Genomic DNA, 19926 nt, shown 5'->3' on the forward strand with positions numbered 1-19926 from the left:
TAAAAATATAATACTATTCACTATGATATCTTAAAAAAAAGAATACTTAGGTATAAATCTAATAAAGCATGTACAGGACTTACATACTAAAATTTATAAAATGTTAGTGAATTTTTTTAAAAAAGCTAAATAAATGGAGAAATGGAAATGGCCATGGTTAGAAGACTCAATGTAGCAAAGATGTCAATTTCCCTCTAAGTGATACATAGGTTTAATGTCATTCGTATCCAAATCCCAACAAGTCTTTTTGTAGATATGGACAGTATTATTCTAAAATCTATATAGAATGACCAAAGGAGTAGAATAGCTTAAAATTTTTTGAAAAAGAAGAACAGAAGAGGAATTGGTCTACCTAATTCAAGACCTGCTATAGCTGGAATAATCAAGACAGCACGATGTTGACAAAAGAATGGACACATAGGTCAGCACAACAGAATAGAGAACTTAGAAAATATTTTCAATAGGCTTTTGACAAAGTTGCAAAAGCAATTCGATGGAGGAATGATAATTGTTATTTTTAATTTTTTTTTCAAGGTTTCAGTTTATTTATTTTATTTTTGAAATTGTAGTCAGTTAGCATACAGTGCAATATTGGTTTGGTTTCAGGAGTAGAATTTAGTGATTCATCACTTCCATGCAACACCCAGTGCTCATCACAAGTGCTCTCCTTAGAGCTCATCACCCATTTAGACCATCTCCCACCCATCTCCCTCTGTCAACCCATTGCTTGTTCTCTATCATTAAGAGCCTCTTGTGGTTTGTTTCCCTTTCTTCTCTTGATTCTGCCCTTTATCATATGTTCATCTTTTTTTGTTTTTTCAATTGCACATATGAGGGAGATCATATGCTGTTTGTCTTTCTCTGCCTGACTTATTTCACTCAGCACAATACATTCTAGCTCCATCCATGTCATTGCAAATGTAAGATTTTATTCTTTCTGATGCTTGAGTAATATTCCATTGTGTATATATACTACGTCTCCTTTATTCATCATTCAATGGACATTTGGGCTCTCTCCCTAGTTTGGCTATTGTTGATAATGCTGCTATAAACATTGGGGTGTGTGCCCCTCTGAATCTGTATTTTTGTATCCTTTTGGTAAATACATAATAGCCCAATTGCTGGATTGTAGGGTAGTTCTATCTTTAGTTTCCTGAGGAACTTCCATACTGTTCTCCAGAGAGGCTGCACCAGTTTGCATTCCCACCAATAGTGCAGAGGGTTGCCCTTTCTCTGCATCCTCATCAACACCTGTTGTTTCTTGTGTTGTTAATTCTAGCCAAGGAATGATAATTTCTAAATAAATATTACGGAGCTGTTGGGACATCCTTAAGTGACAAATTTAGGTTCTATCTACAGCTCACACCTAATACAAAAATTAACTCAAAATGAATCACTGATTTAAGCATAAAATGTAAAATTTTTATTTACAAATAGGATAAAATTTTTCATCATGACCTAGGGCTAGGCAAATAATTATTTGACTTGACACCAAAAGCATGATCCATCAGGGGAAAATCCGTAAATTAGGCTTTGTTAATATTAACAACTTTCGCTCTGTGAAGTTCCCTGCTAAGAGGATAAAAAGATAAGTCACAGAGCGGGATAAAATATTTGCAAGCCATATATATGAGAAAGGACTAGTATTTAGAATTCTCAAACAACAGCAACAATATGAAAAACAGTCCCATTAGAAAATGGCCAAAAGACATGAAAGGACATCTCAATGAAGAGGATGTGCAGATGGCACAGAAGCACATGAAAAGATGTTCAATGTCATTAGCCATTAGGGAAATTCACATTAAAACCACAATGAGATATTGCTAAACGTCTACCAGAATAGATCAAATAAAAAATAATGACAGCATCAAATGCTGGCAAGGATGTGCAGAAATTAGATCACTCATGCATTGCTGATGAGAATGTAAAATGACACGACTACTATGGAAAATAGTTTGGCAGTTTCTTCGTAAACTAAACATGCAAGTACCATATGACCCCGTGATTGTACTACTGGGCATTTATCCCGGAGAAATAAATCTTATGTTCACCCAAAAACCTGTATATAAATGTTCATAACAGCTTTATTGATAATAGCCAGAAATTGGAAACAACCCAGATGTCCTTCAATGAGTGAATGGTTAATGAACTACGGGACTTCCATACCAAGGAGTACTTCTCAGCAGTAAAAAAGGGACAAATTATTCATGAGCACAACCACTTGGATGAATCTCTGGAGAATTATGCTGAATTAAAACATGCCAGTCCTAATAGGTTATATACCCTTTAATATAATATTCTCAAAGTCACAAAATTATAGCAATGCAGATTAATAGTTCTGGGAGGTTAGGAAGGGAAGCTGCTGTAGTTACAAAGGGCAACATGAGGAATCGTTGCAGTGACAGAAATTTTCTGTGTCAGTGACAATATCCCTGTTGTGGTATTATACTTTTGGAATGTGTTACCATTGGGGGAAGCTGGGTAAAAGTGTATTTAGGATTTCTCTCTATTACTTCTTACAAATGCATCTGGATCTGTAATTATCTCAAAATAGTAAGTTGTATTAAAAAATAATTTACTGTGCTCACCTACTCTCAATCCAGCAATTCTCCCAAGTCTATACTCAAAAGAAATGAGAGGTAAATCAAACAAGAGATGTGTACAAGACTGTTCATAGCATCTTTTTTCATAAGAGCACCATTTGGAAACAATCTAAATGCCTGTCAGCAGTAGGAGAGATAAATAAATTGTGATATGTCCATACAAAATATTACACAACAATAAAATAAAAAGAACACACTATTTTTATATATTCCGACACTGGTGAATCTCCCAGTCGTAATGATGAATTAAAGGAGCCAGACACAAAAGTGGACATGCTATATGAGTCCAATTTCATGAAGTTCAAGATCAGGCAAAAAACTGACAAAGAAAAATGTCAGATCAAAGGTTCCTGCCGAGGAGAGAAGTCTGGGTAGTGATGAAGCTGGTATACCTAAATGTCAAAATCCAAAAAGTTGTGCCCTTAAGGTATGCACCCTTTGCACAAGCTATCACAATAAAACAAGTTTAAAAGATGTCAAATATTTTTAAATAGAACAAACCGAAAATACTGTGCTAATCCAATAACACATCTCTGTAGCCTATGGTGTAACTATTTATAATCTGTGGTCTAGAAGAATTTTTCACCTCATTTTAGAACTACTATAAAACACAAAGACAGCTGGATATCAGGAATTAGACTAGAAACTGGGCCATCAGTCTTCCATCCAGCAGTAGAACCAAGGGCAGTATGCAAGTAGCACATAAGCAAACAGATGCTAGGGCTAAGAACAATTACCCTCTCTGCAGGAAGCTCCAAGAGGGGATAAGCCTCATATACAAGCATGAGTAAATTAACCACAGAAAAATGGAGCTTACCAGCAAACAAACAAAAAACAAACAAACAAAAAGCAGTAAAAGGAAAAAGCAGAATTCATTCTAAAGACTTAAGAGAAAATCCCTCATGTGATTCCTCACTGGAACCAGAATGGGAATGGGGGAAAGTTTCACCTCCTCAATATTATCGAAAAACCTTGACTTCGGTGAAAACACAGTCATATGAAAAGGGAGGTTAAAAAGCCACACACTAAGATTAAAATGCAATGAAGTATATAGAAAAAATGAGCTGGATCCTATAAAGAATTAATGGCAGAGAAGTAAATATGTAGCAGGAAGCCGTAAAAGCACCATTACAGCTAGTAGAGGGTAGAATTGATACTGAGGACAAGGTAATCATTGAAACAGAAGACAGCCGGAACTGTTCTCTAAGAATGCAGGAAGGACAAAGCAAGGAAAGTGGTAAGATCCCAAGTGGAAGACAAAACCAATGAAAGTAACCGCAGCCAACAAAAAACACAGATTCAATATAGACTTATAGGTGTTAATTCAGGATCTAACCACGACATTGCAAAAGAAGCAATAAGCACATAATTAGACAAAATTCATCAAGAAACCCCCCCCCAAAATCCAATTCTGTTATATGCAAACAGAAAGTATTAAGCATGTACCAGACTAAACTGAAGAAAATAGATGCACGCCTAAATATATACTAGCCAAGTATTTGAATAAAATAGAGTAATTTTAGAGGCGCCTGGGTGGCTCAGTCGGTTGAGCATCCAACTTCAGCTCAGGTCATGATCTCACGGTTTGTGAGTTCGAGCCCGCATCAGGCTCTGTGCTGACAGCTCAGAGCCTGGAGCCTGCTTCAGATTCTGTGTCCCCCTCTCTCTCTGCCCCACCCCTGCTTGTGTTCTGTCTCTCTCTGTCTTTCAAAAATGAATAAACATAAAATTTTTTTAAAGGGAGTAATTTTATAAACTCTTAGGAGCTTCCAGGCAGAAATTACAGGTTTTCTAAAAACAGAGCCAACCTCACTGGAAGACAATACTACAGCGGCTACAGAACTTTGAAGGAGAAAGGTTGTGTCTGAAGAAGTATTTACATAACTAAGTTTCTTTTTTTTAGGTGAAGACGACAGGATAGTCTTAGCCTATGCAGGGATTTACCTTCAAAAAATATTCTTCAAAAGATGCCTCCACAGATAGAGAAATAGATTTAAAAAAAAAAAGAAAAAAGAAATCCAAAAAAAGGAACTTGTTGCAATCAGAAAACTGGGTGCCTGTCCTGTGAGGAAGTCAAGAGGCCAGCACCAGGCTTACCAGAAAACGCCATAGGAGTCAAATCACCCCAAACCCATGGGCAGTTGATGGTCTGTGTCTATTTCACTTGAAAGTGGTGAGGATACATCAACCAAGATAGGGCTATAAAATAGATGATTTCATCACGAATTACCACTTCTCATTACCATGATGACTCTACTGTTAAACAAAAAAAAATAGCCCTTAGATAAAAACCCTCCCTTGGATTCAGAGATTAATTAAATGTGATTTATTAAAATGTCAAAAGCAAAATCTAATCCTATAAACTGGAATAAAACTTAAAATGTTAATCCATTTAAATGTAAGCAACTGAAATCAAAATAAGATTGTTTTCAGAGTATTGCATATTTGTTTAGAAAAAATCAAGAAATACAGATGAATAAGCAAAAGGAAATAATATTCTAACCAGAACTTCAACTCTCAAAGATCCTAATAGTTTCAATGTGGAAGTATTCTTCCAGATATTTGCCAGTGTGTATTAATATTCAAAAATAAATGTTTTAAAATTTATAGTTATACCTACAGACATGTAGACATGAATATAAAACCTACATTTGTTCTCTGACAATATAATGCAAACAATTTTCTATATCAGTACATATGCTTCAATAACATCACCTTTGTAACTATGGGAGGAAGTAACGGAGAGGATACGAACTCTGACTTACCGACTGCAAGCTGGGCCCAGGCAATTGGGGAGATTGCCCTCTGCATCCGGACCAGTTTCAGATTGCACCAAAGAACTCCTGAGTGTGCAAACCAACTGTAATAGAGTATTAACATTATGTATCTATAACATAATTACTTAGCTAAAACCGAAGTTCCCCCCCTTTACACTATTATAAACAATGCCATAATCAATAACTTTGCAACACAATGCATGTCCCTGAAATAGACCTCATACACATTGATAAGAACTTCATATACAGTAAAAAGATTATCATAAGTCACTGAAGAAACAATTGTTTATTTTACAAGTGTGTGAAAAAATACCTACTTGGGGGAAAAAAACTCTGAAGATTATCACTCTACTCTGTAGACCAAACGTACTGCAGATACTTTAAATGATTAAAAATAATACAGATAGATAAAAATCAGCAGATACTACAGCCAAATATTTATGCAATCTCTGAATAGGAAATGCTTACTCCCACAATGTAAAAACTGGAAAATGTCACACAAAAAAACTGCTCATTAATTTGACATAAACATTTAAAAACCTGATGGCTTAAAATTTTAGCAAAATGTAAAAGGAGACAATAAGCACAATCCTATTTGTTAGGATTGTGGCCTATCCTCTTCATGTGCAAAGGACGTTTAAGAACCAGTAAAAAGATCTTAGTTTCCAGGTTCTCGTAGGAAAATAGTGGCTGCTTAAATTTTGACCTTTTCTCACATTCTTGAAAAATCAACATTGAGAACAAATAGAGTCACGCAGGGCCCGCTTCTACAGCATGACGAGGATGCTGAAACCACAGGTCAGTTGACGTTGAGGCTGGGAAATAAATCCAAAAACAGCACAGACTACTCCAGAGCACTCCCCTCAGTATCCAGTTGGACAGGGACTACATAGAAGGAGGTTGAACGTGTCATACGTATCAACCAGGCATCCCCCAGAAGGAGACGGTCACACCTGGCTAGGAAAACGTTGCAAACGGACTTGAGCTCTGGTGGCCCTGAACTCAGGCTAATGGGGAATTGTGATGAAGGACCTTGGAACATTCATGAGAGTAGATAAAGCACATAAGGATAAAATGTTGGCCATTGTTGAATCTAAACAATGGGTATATGACTGATCATTGTATTTGCTTATATGCCAAAAATCTGACCAATAATTTAAAAGAAACATTTATTTGAAATAAATTTTCAATATCCGTATGAATAAAAAATACTAATTAAAACAAAATTCTTTTTTTTTTTTTCTTTTTGCTAGCAGAGGTACTGGATTTACAAGTTGAAGGGTATTCAACTGTGTGCGGTTGACCCACCAGTGAGGTTGGGAGTATAAATTGATCAAACCTTGTTGGAAAGCAATTTAGTGAATTAGTAATACCTTTCTGAAAAAAAATTTAAATGAGTATTTCAAGAGATTTTTAAAACAGCATGCCTTTGATCCTATAATTTCACCCAAGGTGAAAGCTATAATCATAGACCTGAAAAAAGACCAGCGTACGAAGATGTTCATCCCAGCGATATTTATGATAAATTTCTAGACATTCCTGATGTCCAAGAGTAAGAGAAAGATTTTTTTAATTATGATATTTTCCATAGAGTCATTTTTATATGATTTCCGGCAATCAATGGCATGTTTTCAAATGGAGTTGATGATGTGACAAAATGCTACTGCTAAAGCATTGAATGAAAAAGAGCAAACTAGAAGGCTAAATATAAAAGATGTGTAGTTCATGTATCCTATCTGAACAGCGGTCTTCTAGGCATGATGGGCTTATGAGTAAATTTAATATAATTTCCTGTATACATAAAATAATCTTCTACAGTAATCATATATTATCATTATAAGATTAAAATAAATATAATAAATATTTAAAAATACATCTCTCTTAATTTGCATGACTCTGCTTAATTGCTATAGTAAACTTCATATGAGTCCCACTCTGGCAATTAATCTTTTTGTTCTATTATAAATTCCTAAAGTTAAAGAGTCTCTTCAAGCATTGTTAAAGAGGTATTTGTGCAAGAGAACCTGTTTGATAACTGCTATGAAGTTCCTTAAGCCCATGTGAGCATTGTATATACTATTATTACCTAAGAAAAAAACAGAACCTGCTTTTAAGGGGAACTCAGACTACATATCAAAATTCCTAAAAATGTGCAAACTCTAGGACTCAATAGTAGCACAGGTAGGAGTTTTAAGAAACTGGGGTTAATTTTAAGAAAAAATGGGTGCATGTATTTTTAGATGTATTTATAAACATTTTCCACATAGGATTTTTTAAGAGCATAAAAATAAAAACAACCTAAGTTTTTATCAGTACGTAAGTAGTGAAATAATCTATGGTGATTATAAATGGTGTATTTATTTCATAAAATGAAATACTATACATCAATTTTAAATGATGATCTTAAAGATTATTTATATAAACACAAGATACTCAGGCAGTCTATCAAATGAAAAGGCTCATTACAAAACATATATGGTTTGGACCATATGTACTCATAGTTATTTCCATAGAAAAAACATGGAAGAACATTTACCAAAATGTTAATAAAATTTATATATTGATATTTTCTTCATTTTCCATTTGCTTATCTGGAAATCCCACAATTCCTGTTGCAAACATGTATTGATAACAAGAACATAATTTGTTTTGTTTCTAAAAAAGTAAAAACAACATTGATAAGTTTCATTGGAACCTACTAGGGAATGAATATTCAGCAAGTGGACAGTAGGGGGTTTCGAGGAGGGCTATGGCAAGGTTGTTTTAAAGACCTTTGTATTTCTTTTCAAACTACCACCAGCTTCCCCTTCTTTCCTTCCTTTCTGGCCGGGGAGTTCTGCAGAATCTAGTTTGCTTCCAAGATGGGATGTTTGCACAAGGCTGAGTGACCCGTAGGTGAGAGAGGATGTTGCTGGGGCAAGATACCAAAATAAACACAAGGCAAAAGGGACGTGGGGTGCTGAATGCCAGAGTTTCTGATACTGAGTGCATTTACAGTGCTATGAAAGCTCGAAAACGTGGAAAGCTAACTCATGGACTGACATATTGATGAAACAAATCAGATACAGATGATTCATGCATAATCAGAATTCTCTGGTTTTATTTATAAAATTTATCAGGCTACTGGCATTAGAAGCCTGTTTACAGTGTGCTAGGGCCCCTTCTCATGCTCTCTCCACGTGTGGGAGAGAAGTAACAGGGGCCAAGCTCACCTGCTAATTCATGTTCTTGGCACATTCTCTGGACCCCAAGGTGCTGTGATTATGCTTAGATGTGGTGGTAGCTCATAATACTATAATCCCTCCCCTGACCACTTCCTCCACCCCAGGCTGGGCAGAAGCAGCAAAAGGGGCCCATCTGTGTTCATAACCAACCAATCAGAATTGACTCAGGGGGACAGCCAATTTGGTTTAGTCCCTTGAGGGATAAAGAGGAAAGAGCACATCTCTATACCTGGGATATTTTTGGAATTTGTTTTTCTCCCAAATTACGTTTGTAGGCAAGGGGAAAGCAGAGAAAATAGGGAAATATATGGTTTGACTAGAACCCAAGAATCCAGAGTTCTTGGGTGACAGGCACTGGAGCAAAGATGCTTCTGTTAAAAAGGTTTAGACCCTACATCTCACCCCCAAACATACATACACATATCATGTATCTGTTTACATTTATTAAGGTCCTGAGAGAAGTCCCCAGGGAGAACTAAAGAAAAAAAGGTCAGGAACCCTATGAACGCATAGAGACCTACATGGTAAATTACAGGGAGGGGAATAGGAAAGTGGGGATGGCCAGTTCTAGCAGAATCCAGGAGGGGAGCTGGCCCATGGCAACCCTGGGAGAGAAGATACCGTAAGAAAAAGGGAGATTTATACTTTGTCCCATAGGTAGCACAATTGTCTGAGCAAAGGGCTGGATTGGGGATCTAGATATGACATGCGGCCAGGCAGGTACTGGAACTTATCCAATGCCAGCTTCCCTGGCTACCTGAGTGACTCTGCGGTACCTGGCTCTGTGTAGGTGAATAAAATGTATGACAATACTGGGCACTTGGGCAACTTCTCAGTGGGACCCAACTTGTATGAGAATAAAAAATGAGGAACCTTTGTCCTTTGCACTTGGAGAGGGAGGATCATTCTCTCACAGCACCATGGGAATTGAAATGATAGCAATGAATTTCCTTAATAATGTGTCCCAAGATGCCATGGCAGGTGGCGAATGGAGGTGAATAAGAACTGAGACCAGAGACAGAGCAGCAGTAGCCTCTCCTGCAGAATCCTGTTCAGAGGGACAAACCCCAGCTCCTGGCACAGATATGTGAGCGTCAAACATAGGGAATCAGGCCTGGGGACTCTTAAAATATCTGGGAGGGGGGCGCCTGGGTGACTCAGTTGGGTAAACATCCAACTTCAGCTCAGGTCATGATCTCACAGTCCGTGAGTTCGAGCCCCGCATCAGGCTCTGTGCTAACGGCTCAGGGCCTGGAGCCTGCTTCGGATTCTGTGTCTCCCTTTCTCTCTCTGCCCCTCCCCTGCTCATGCTCTGTCTCTCTCTGTCTCAAAAATAAATAAAACCTTAAAAAATTAAAAAAATATATCTGGGAGGGAGAAATCTGTAAACAATTGCAAGACAAGTAGGTGGTTAGGAGAATCAAGAACACCTTATTTAATGTTATGAATACATTCTGTCATTTAAACCCAGGTTGGTGAAGCAAGACACATGCCAGTCACACTACAGAGATCAATGATCCCAACCTGTCTCCCCAAGTGATGTTGCAATTTGCATCATCAAATATATGTTCCCCAGGTTGAAAACTACCTCCAGCCCATGTCCTTAATATTTCCTTCAGATTATAATTGTAAAAACGATGTAATGGGGAGTAAGCATGAAAAACAGTGGGGAAATGAGAGAAGTTTGTGTGAGAATTATGCTAGATTAAAGATGGCAATAAACCTTTGTCTCTTTTCCCACCAAGTGATGAGATCTGTTGAACCGCTCCTTGACTTCACTGACCAAAACTGGACAGCCAAACTAATGTTATGTCAGTTCTGGAGCTAGCCTTGAAGAAAAGGCTAAAACTGCTTTCTAAATCTTCAGAAGGTGAGTGGGCATGTATAAAACTCAACTACCCTACTGGAGAAATCTCCTAGAGGGCCCCAAAGCTACAGAGAGGCAGAGGTGAGCTAAGCTTTCAAGACACCCTCACCAAAACCATTGCTGTGTGACTGAAGTCTCTTGACCCTTCCCGACCAGACCAGCTGAATATCACTGGAGCAGCCCTGTCATGACCATGTGAAACAAAAGAATAGCCCAGCAGAATTTTGACTGAATTCTTGACCCATGAAATTGTGAGCTGTAATATGAAGGGTTGTTGTCTTAAAGCCTACTAAGTTTGGGGAATTGTTACATAGCAATAATAACTAGCAAAGTAGTATAGGCTTCACATTCCACCCAGTCTACCCAAGTCTACCGAAGACCCTCCTCTTGTCCCCTGGGTTTTTCCTATGTGAATGCTCATTGTTTAGATTCTCCTGAAAGATAGAAGCTCCGTTTCTTGGAGAATGCTATAGGGATGTGACCAGGAAGCCCAGGAACGGCTCCTTCAGTGGTAGACAAGGAAGGCCCTTAGTGGGGCTGCTTTACTGCCTTTCTCTTCTTAGAATGTTCCCTGAGATCTACTCAGTCTGCACTCACCATCTTCATATAGGAAGGTCCAACCTTGGTTTCTCAATGAGCAGCCCCTCATTTCGTAGCCTGTCTTAGTCAATTAGAAGAGATGAATCTATCTGATGAGACTGAACAGGTGAATCCCAAAAGCCTCAAGTGTCTGGATTGTTTTTGATGCCTATTATATCACTTTTTGCTCTGCTGAAAATAGCTAATATCTATGTAGGTCACTTTCTTACTCGTAAATTGGAAATAATAACATCTACCTTCCCAGTATCTCAGGATTATTGTGAGATTCAAATAAGATGATGTGGGTGGAAGCTCTTTGTAAACTTGAAAATGTTGTGCACTTGCAATTTGTTATCGTCATTATCATTACTATTCAGGAATTAGTAAATTATAGATAGTGTTGGGACATGTGGGCTTAGCATTGTGTGATCTTAAGCAATCCAGTTAACATCTCAGCAATTTTCTCATCCCTAAAATGAGTGTTTACTAAATAATATCTAAGGATCTTTCCAGCTCTCAAATACTATGGCGGTGATTTTTAAGAGTCCTTGTTCGGCACAGGCAAAGTTATGCAGGGTATTCAAAGACAAAGGTGAGCCTTTCCTCACTGACTAAAAATCTGTAATGTAGTTGTTAAGATCAATCAGCCTTAAAAAACAAATAATAATTCAAATGAACCTTTTTTGCTTATTTATTTAGAGAGAGAGAAAGAGAGAGAGAGAGAGAGAGAGAGTGTGTGTGTGTGTGTGTGTGTGTGTGTGTGTGTGTGTGTGAGCGAGCATGGGGGAGGTCCAGAGAGAGAGGGAGAAAGAAAGAATCCCAAGCAGGCCCCACACTGTCAGTATGGAGCCAGATGCAGGGCTCAAACTGAGCAGGAACCCTGAGATCATGACCTGAGCCGAAATCAAGAGTTGGACACTCAACCCACTGAGCCACCCAGGTGCCCTTCAAGTGAACCTTTTAAATAAAGATTCCCCAGAATGTGAAAGTCCTTGATGGGAAATTTGCCAGCTACTAGAGCATAATGTGACAATATTTGCTATTTACCCATCCAGACGCACTCTCTGCTCTGGCAGGCTGACTTGTATGGACCACATCAATGTGCTCCCTTGCTTCATGGCATCTGATTGGGTTCTGCTAGTCTAGTGGCCCACCAAGAGATGGAAGGAGAGAAAAGAAAGAAGTCAAGGTATTTATTACCTCTGCTTCCTCTCTCTGGGGTCATCTGGAGATGTCTGTTCCGTTGACCCAAGGGCACAGTGTCTCTCAAGTCTGCCCTCTCCACACGACACTATCCTTCCAAGTTATGTAGACTGCTCTCTGCCCTTGCCTCTTTGCCCTGGGGATGAAAACAGTTCATCTGTAACTAACCCTGGAAGACTTCACAATCCATTCATTGGGGTAGGCAGCCTCCAAGATGGTTCCCAGGGATTCTGTTTCCCAGTAATCACACCCTTGTATAATCCCCTCTTCTTAAATGTGGGCTGGATTTATTGACTCACTTCTACCAGAATACACAGGAGAGCTAAGATGACACTTTTGAGATGAAGTTATGAAAAGGCTATGAATTCTATCTTGGCCATTCTCACTTGAATCACATGCCTGGGGTAGCCAACTGTTATGCCCCAGAACAGCCTTATGCCGTCACGACATGGAAGCAAGGCCTGTCCACAACTATGTGAGTTTGAAAGGAACCTGTTTGTCCCCAGTCAAGTTTTCAGATGAGACCACAGTACTAGCTAATAGCTTGACTATAATCTCACAAGAGACCTTGAGCTGCAGATAACTACCTCAGCTGTGCCTGAGTTCCTGACCACAGAAACTGTGAGGTAATAAATACTTGTTTTGAGCTTCTAGCGTGGGAGGCAATTTGTTATGCAGCAATAAATAACTAATGCACCTTGTAATTTCCCAACATACCGGCTATACCTTTGTAAACAGTCCTTTAATTGTCTTCTTCAAATTATCCTGATTTGACTATGCCAGATGTTTCCTGCTGGGATCATAAATAGAAATAATATTTCCAGGCAAATAAATAAATTAAATACTCTTTTCAGGTTTATTTCCCCTAAGACATGAAAAGAATAGATCATGTTTGAATATAGAAACTTCTCTGAGTCTTTGAGGCTTCTAGATCCCTTGAGAGAATTTGGATTTCTTTTCCAAGGGTGGTAGGTGGGGAAATTTGTGTTTTTAAGGATTTCAAAGAAAAGTAGCTCCTTAGCATTAAGATGAGCAAAGGAGATTACAACTTCTTTTCCATCCAGTCTAACAGACTTTGGACTAAATGGCTAGTGAGTGGGTGGGTTCTTCAAGGACTGGGCACTTGGTATCCCAGACTTGGCTTCCTAAATAAGAGGAATGAGAATGTTCTTAATGGAAACCCATCCTCCTGCGTGGGACCTCACAAGCCTTGGCAGTCAGCCGAGAGACAATGAAAAGTCAGAGGGACAGTGGCATTATATGGTGGTGACAGTGATAACAAACAGGGATCTTTAATTCTTGGGTTTGGAAGTCAGACTGCCAAACCCCTCCCCTCATCTCCTGAACCCTCTCCAATGACACCGTGGACTACATAAGGTTTCGAGTTTTGTTTTCTTGACAGTCCAGGGAAGGCAGAAGTGAAGATCAAATCAATTCTTAGTTAAGGACACTTTCACAAAAAGTAACATTACTTGCACTTTGAAAAATGGGAAATAATTACTAACCTATTATAAAGAAAATAAATGTGATTACTGTAGAAAGTTAAATAGCAGAAGAAACTTCCCAGGTGCCTCCACCCAGGGAGGCTAAGCCTGAAATGTTACGGAAACGCCAGCAGCATGACTCTTAGCAAACCTCACAGGGCAATCACATCCATTACATCAGCAGATTTCTGTGTGTGGTCCAAGGCTAGGCTTTGAGTCAACTGCTCATCAAGGCGCTTAGTACATACTTGACAAATAAATGAATAAACAGAGGGAGGAATATATCTCCCAGGGCTGGACTGATATGTAAAACCACAGGGTCAGAGTATTCATTTAACATATACATATATATTTATGTATATACACATACATACCTATTACAGAAGTAGGAACCCAAAGTTGTGAAAAGATTATTCTCTTCTGCAGATCTTTTATATATGCCAAGATTGATAATTGTCCAGTGGCTTGGGGAGTACAAGAGTAGAAAAATACTGTTCAAATGAGCCAACTGTTTAGTGATCTCAGTTGAGAGAGCTCAGCACTTCTTTCTTTTTACAACGCTGGCCTTGACAATGGAATCAGAATATAGTAAATCCTGCCTCTTGCTGGGTAGTGCTTGACTGGTCACTGCTCACATGTTCTCCACGCTTCTCCCTTTTCTACGCTTCCATGGCTCACTTCTCCCTTCTATGATTGAGTCTTTCTTTCTTTAGAGATATTCACATCCGCATTCCATTATCCGCACTTCTGAAATACCAAAATCTCTGAAAAACAAAAGTTGTAGGAAGTTTAGGGAGACTATGACCTGGAATAACATGAAGCTATTTATAATCTTCATGTATGTTCCTAGTGTGAGACTCATACTTCCATTACACAAATATTGAAAATGTTCATGGTGCATTATGCTAAGGGTATTATATAACATGTGGTATCTGTCTTGTATCACAAAAAAACAATCTGAATTCTGAAGCAAATCCTGCCCCTAGGGTTGCAGATTTATTATAGCCTAATCTTCCAAGCTTGGGAAATATTTTGTTTCCTTAAGATGACTTTGCACTTAGCTGCTTTGATCCTTTATGTGTTGGTTTTGAGGTCTAACTCCCAGAGAATCATTTTTCTTCCCTTGTTTATCAGTTTCAGGGAACCCTTCGCTGTAACCCTTGTGAATTGACAATCATGGGCCTGTAATAGATCCGTGCAGAAGGAGAGATGGGGTGCTAGTAAGGAGGAGAACGAGGGGAAAGAACATCCTGAGGACTAGCTGAGATTTCAAGGATGAAGTCCGTTCTTGGATAAAGGGACACCAGGGTTCCAGGCAGAGATAACCACCCAGAGGCATGGAGAAGCACAAGATGCCTGGAGAACTGGGGGCAGCTGACTTATTGTTGGGGCTGGGAGGAGATGACAAGTGGCTGTGTGACACCTGCCTTGGGAGGGTGGAGGAAAGTAATTCAAGGGTTTCTCGCAGCAGACAGAGTCCTAATCCAGAAAGCCAAGCAGTCAGCAGCATGAAGAGAATAGATTAGAGGAGGTTGTGGAAGAAGCAGTGGCCAGGAAAGACTCTTGTACAGATCAGGAGACAGTCTCAGAACTAAGGCTGTAGGGTGCAGAATGGAAAAAAAGAGAAAGTTTAGAACATAGAATCAAAGGCTGTAATGTTCCATATCATGCTGTTGGGGGGGGGGGGAGTTAAATCAGAATAGTTGACTGATGCTGGTGGAGCAAAGTTCACTAAGAAGAAAGTCAAGTTTGGACAGTCTTAACAGCTGATTGCTCCTTACTTTGAAATGAGAAAAACTGGATTTATCAGAGTGGCGAGAACCAACACACTCCGATGGGCAGTGCATGGAATTTGAGGTTGGTTGACCTGGGTTCTCATCATAACCTGGAGCAAAAAATTCTCTAAACCTTAGTTTCTTTACCTGAAATGCGGGGACAGTATCATCATCGTGACAGAATTTGTGGGAGAATGCATACAGTAAGTAAATGAGGTTATGCACGTAAAAATTTCTGCCATGTACAAAGTGTACAAATGACTACTAATTACCTCTGAATGAGGAAAGTTGGAGCAGAGAGGTTGAGGGTCTCCCCAAGGTTGCAGAGCAGTGACACTAGGATTCTGATGAAACATCTCTGTTCCCTCCCCAGTACTTCTGGAAAGAAGGCATTGTGGGCTTGACCCAATATTATATAGAAGACAGAGAGAATATGCACTGCCTTATCCCCACTCTTCTGTTTTCTGTTAACATTATTTACCATTAGTAGTTCATGTCTTTGTCTTATGTAAGCTTTTGTCAACATGAGTCTTAAGTATAGACTTGACCACCAACCTTTAAATGTCAAAGAAATTTGGCAGAGGGACATACAATTAAAAGTCTGCTTGATGGGATAAACAGATGCATTTCATTCAGGGTGCTTTTTGTCTCATTTTCCTTAGGTAGTTAACTTGCTACAGACACTGAGAGGCAATTACTTGATTCAATAGATGGTTCCCACTCCAAGTTGTGGATGGCTATGCATACAATTTATTTTGGAGTTGGCCAGAAAATCCTAGTTTATGTCTCTAATTGCTTTCAGCTGTTTTGCATGCCCTGTCAAGCTCATGGTACGTCGAGCGCATTTTTTTGTCAGTGTCAGGGCTCAAAAAATGGCTGACCCCAAGTCACTGCTGATGGCCTCACCCTGTCATTGACCAGCTGGATCTAAAAGGCCGTTGCGTATTTGGCAAGCTGGTGTTCACTCTTTCACGCCTACAGAAAAGGCAATCTCATGATGTGAATGTTGGGCAAGCAGGGGTTACAATTCCGCTCTGACTACTTATTGTATTATCTTATCGATCTCTTAAAGATTGCTGACTTAACCTTCTGCAGTATTAAAGATCTCACTTTGGAAATGTATAAAGAGGTCGGCAAGCCGGCACATAGTAGGTACTCAGTGAATTTGATGTTTCTTGCCTCAGACAGACAGAATGTAAGTGTTTTGGTTGTAAGGGCCCTAGAACTTTTACTCCATTCCAATCCTCTTTCCCATCCCCCTCTGGGATCTTCTTCACATCCTCCTTCATTCTCGAGAACTAAGACTAGACTATTGTTCCTTCTCTGTAGGAGCAGAGCATAGCCTACATATGGCTCCCGATAGCCCTCTATGTCTAATAATGAACTGGAGCCAGGACATTCTTAAGAACGAGTTCTGAAACCCCATATAATCCTCCTTGGATCATATTTTCATACAAGTCATTCGTTTGGCTAAAGTTATACTGAGACCACTTAGACAAAACATCTACTGATTGATTGATTTTGTTTCATTTGAAACCTAAAACAGGTCCATACATTTGGTTCATATACTTGTTTTATACTTTTTGTGTAAACACAAAGTAGCAGGGTTACTAGGCTGTGAGTTCCTTGTGTTAGGAACTCTCGTACCTAGCTTTGCACATACTATCTTAGCACAGGACTTAGCATGAGTAGGTATGTAGGGAACATCTCTGATTTGTCTTATCTGACACTTTCCCTGTCCTCTGGCCGCATGGATGCAAGTGTGAGCTCCACTCCACTCATCAGGAGTTACTGAACACATGTTTGTCTTTAACAGTTCTTGGATTTTTATTTTAAATGGCTCTGATCCATTCAGTAACTTCCTCGTCTGACTCAGCAATTCTCAAATGACACACAAAATGCTCCCTAAAACACGTTACAAGCTTATCTCTGAACAAAACTTAGGAGAAGCAAGGTACTTAGAAACCAAATAAACAAAAGGCACGCAATTTAAAGTGTTTGCTCAGCTTGCGAATATATTGGAGATTGCTTATTGGTGGGAAATGACCCAAGAAAAGAAGGCCAACTAATTCCACCCTATCTTTTCTTCCGTCTCCTTCCACACAGTTTTGGTATGCACGTGTAAAAGTAATTAATGCTAACATTTATTAGCTATGACTACTTAAGACGCCAGGAACGACTACTATGAACCAAGCCCAACCTCAGTATTTTCAAGTTCAACTCATTTGTTCCCATAATAATCTCATGAAGTAGGTGCTATTATTGTGTCCATCTTACTGGTGAGGAAGTTGGAGCCCAGAAAAGTTAAACAACCTGCCCAGGGTCACAACTAGTGTGTTGTATAGGCAGAGTTTAAACAGAAGTAGTCAGATTTTAACTCTAAGCAGAAGGAAGAGTCCATATTCAATATCTCAGCCAAAGAATACAGGAAGATAACACCCCCTAGAAAGACACACTTTGCCATGGACTCCCAATAGGAAGTACAGCCAGGGGCGCCTGGGAGGCTCAGTCCATCAAACGTCTGACTCTTGGTTTGTGAGTTTGAGCCCTACGTCGGGCTCTGCACTGAGCCGGACCCTGCTTGCAATTCTCTCTGTCTCCCTCGCTGTCCCTCCCTCCCTCCCTCCCTCCCTCCCTCTCTCTCTCTGAAAATAAGTAAACTTAAAATAAAAGAAGTACAGTCATACATTTCAATGTCAAATGGTAATTCTCTTCAAATTAATGAGAGTGACCATACTTCATAGGCAACACAAAGCTGTAGGTAAGAAAAATATTGAAAATCTCTATTATCATTATAAAATATTATGTAAGTATTTAATGTGTGCCTTAATACTTATTTGAATGATATACTTATTAATTATATTTGCACATGTATATGAGTACCATGTGTGTGTGCCATGCATGTACCTATACTTACAGGGGTATATATTGATAAGTACATAGATACATATGGATGTATAGGACATGCCTCAGACAAATATATATTCATCATATATTTATTTCACATGTATGGGTAATATGACTCAACCTAATTTAAAATTTTTAATGTTTATTTATTTTTGAGAGAGAGAGAGAGACAGAGTGTGAGCAAGAGAGGGACAGAGAGAGAGGGAGACGCAAAATCCGAAGCAGGCTCCAGGCTCGGAGCTGTCAGCACAGAGCCCAACGTGGAGCTCAAACACACGGACCACGAGATCATGACCTGAGCCGAAGTCGGACGCTTAACCGACTGAGCCACCCAGGCACCCCAAACTCAACCTAATTTAAATATGCCATTTGGGGCGCCTGGGTGGCTCAGTCGGTTAAGCGGCCGACTTCGGCTCAGGTCATGATTTCGTGGTCCGTGAGTTCGAGCCCCACGTCGGGCTCTGTGCTGACCGCTCAGAGCCTGGAGCCTGTTTCCGATTTTGTGTCTCCCTCTCTCTGACCCTCCCACGTTCATGCTCTGTCTCTCTCTGTCTCAAAAATAAATAAACGTTAAAAAAAAGAAAATTAAAAAAAAAAAAGTTCCTTACAGGTGCGGCCTAATATTTTCTTGTTTCAGGCCCCTCTTGGTTCCTGTCCTTCAGCATCTCTAGAACAATTACCACTCACAAATGATATTTGGGGAAGCAGACATCTTGTAAAACAACCCTGACTGATGAGACCGGCAGCTAGCACACAAAAGCTTTCCCCTTGCTTATCCAGACCAATGATTCTGCGATATGTTTTATAGGTTTTCCCAAGGACTCATGCTATGAAGTGACCGGTCGTCCATTGGGTGGCCAACTTCTGGTGCAGGCTTGTGTGAGATTTCCCTCCTTCCCCCCATCCCTTCCTCGTCCCTTGCAATCATTCTCAGATAAAACTACTCATCCATCATAAACCTTCACCTCAGATTCTGCTTTGGGGAAGACCATGCTAAGACAGGCATTATTTAACGTATATTTTCTCAATCCAATTATTTGTGTTATTGCTAAAGTACAGTAAAAATTAGAACTTCAACAAGTAATGTTGTAAGTTTCATTGCCTGTCGAGGGTCGCCGTTTCAGTTTATAGCTTTTAAAAATAAGAACTTTCCGTAGTAAAATGTTTATAGCCTGGGAAACATTTATTGCTGGCCAGCAATGGTCTGGTGATCAGAGCCAGTGAAATAGTGATTTGTGTCACATGTTTCTGGAAAACAAATTGAAGTCATTCTCTAAGCCAGATCCCAGTTTCAAGAAAAATTATATGGTATCATATACAAGTCCTGGTGGGGACATTATGACTTTCAAAGGCCATGCATTTTATTAAATGTATAACATGCCTATGTGAACTATTAATAGGAGTGCTATTGACACATTCCAAATGTTGAGAAAAAAAAAGAAGAGGAAGACGATGGAAGCCTGTGGAGTGATATATTGTGGTTCCACTATCAAGTGGCAGTTTCTTT

The 19926-nt window shown here is 39.3% G+C and overlaps 1 long non-coding RNA gene across 8 annotated transcripts in view; it reads right to left on the reverse strand.

The window, feature by feature from the left end:
- Positions 1 to 19926, reverse strand: part of LOC113604101 (uncharacterized) — a 79831-nt gene that overhangs the window by 11867 nt on the left and 48038 nt on the right. For 6 of the 8 annotated variants that reach the window (XR_008296731.1, XR_008296728.1, XR_003425934.2 and 3 more), the window contains 2 exons: positions 14112 to 14501; positions 6789 to 12389 (listed from right to left, as the gene is read on the reverse strand). This is a non-coding gene — a long non-coding RNA (uncharacterized LOC113604101). Of the gene's footprint in view, positions 1 to 4296; positions 5464 to 6788; positions 12390 to 14111; positions 14502 to 19926 lie in introns of those variants that run through there. The other 2 variants (XR_008296729.1, XR_008296730.1) reach the window with 2 other exon arrangements.

The sequence above is a fragment of the Acinonyx jubatus genome, chromosome A2 (assembly GCF_027475565.1).
Source record: "Acinonyx jubatus isolate Ajub_Pintada_27869175 chromosome A2, VMU_Ajub_asm_v1.0, whole genome shotgun sequence".
NCBI lineage: Eukaryota > Metazoa > Chordata > Mammalia > Carnivora > Felidae > Acinonyx > Acinonyx jubatus.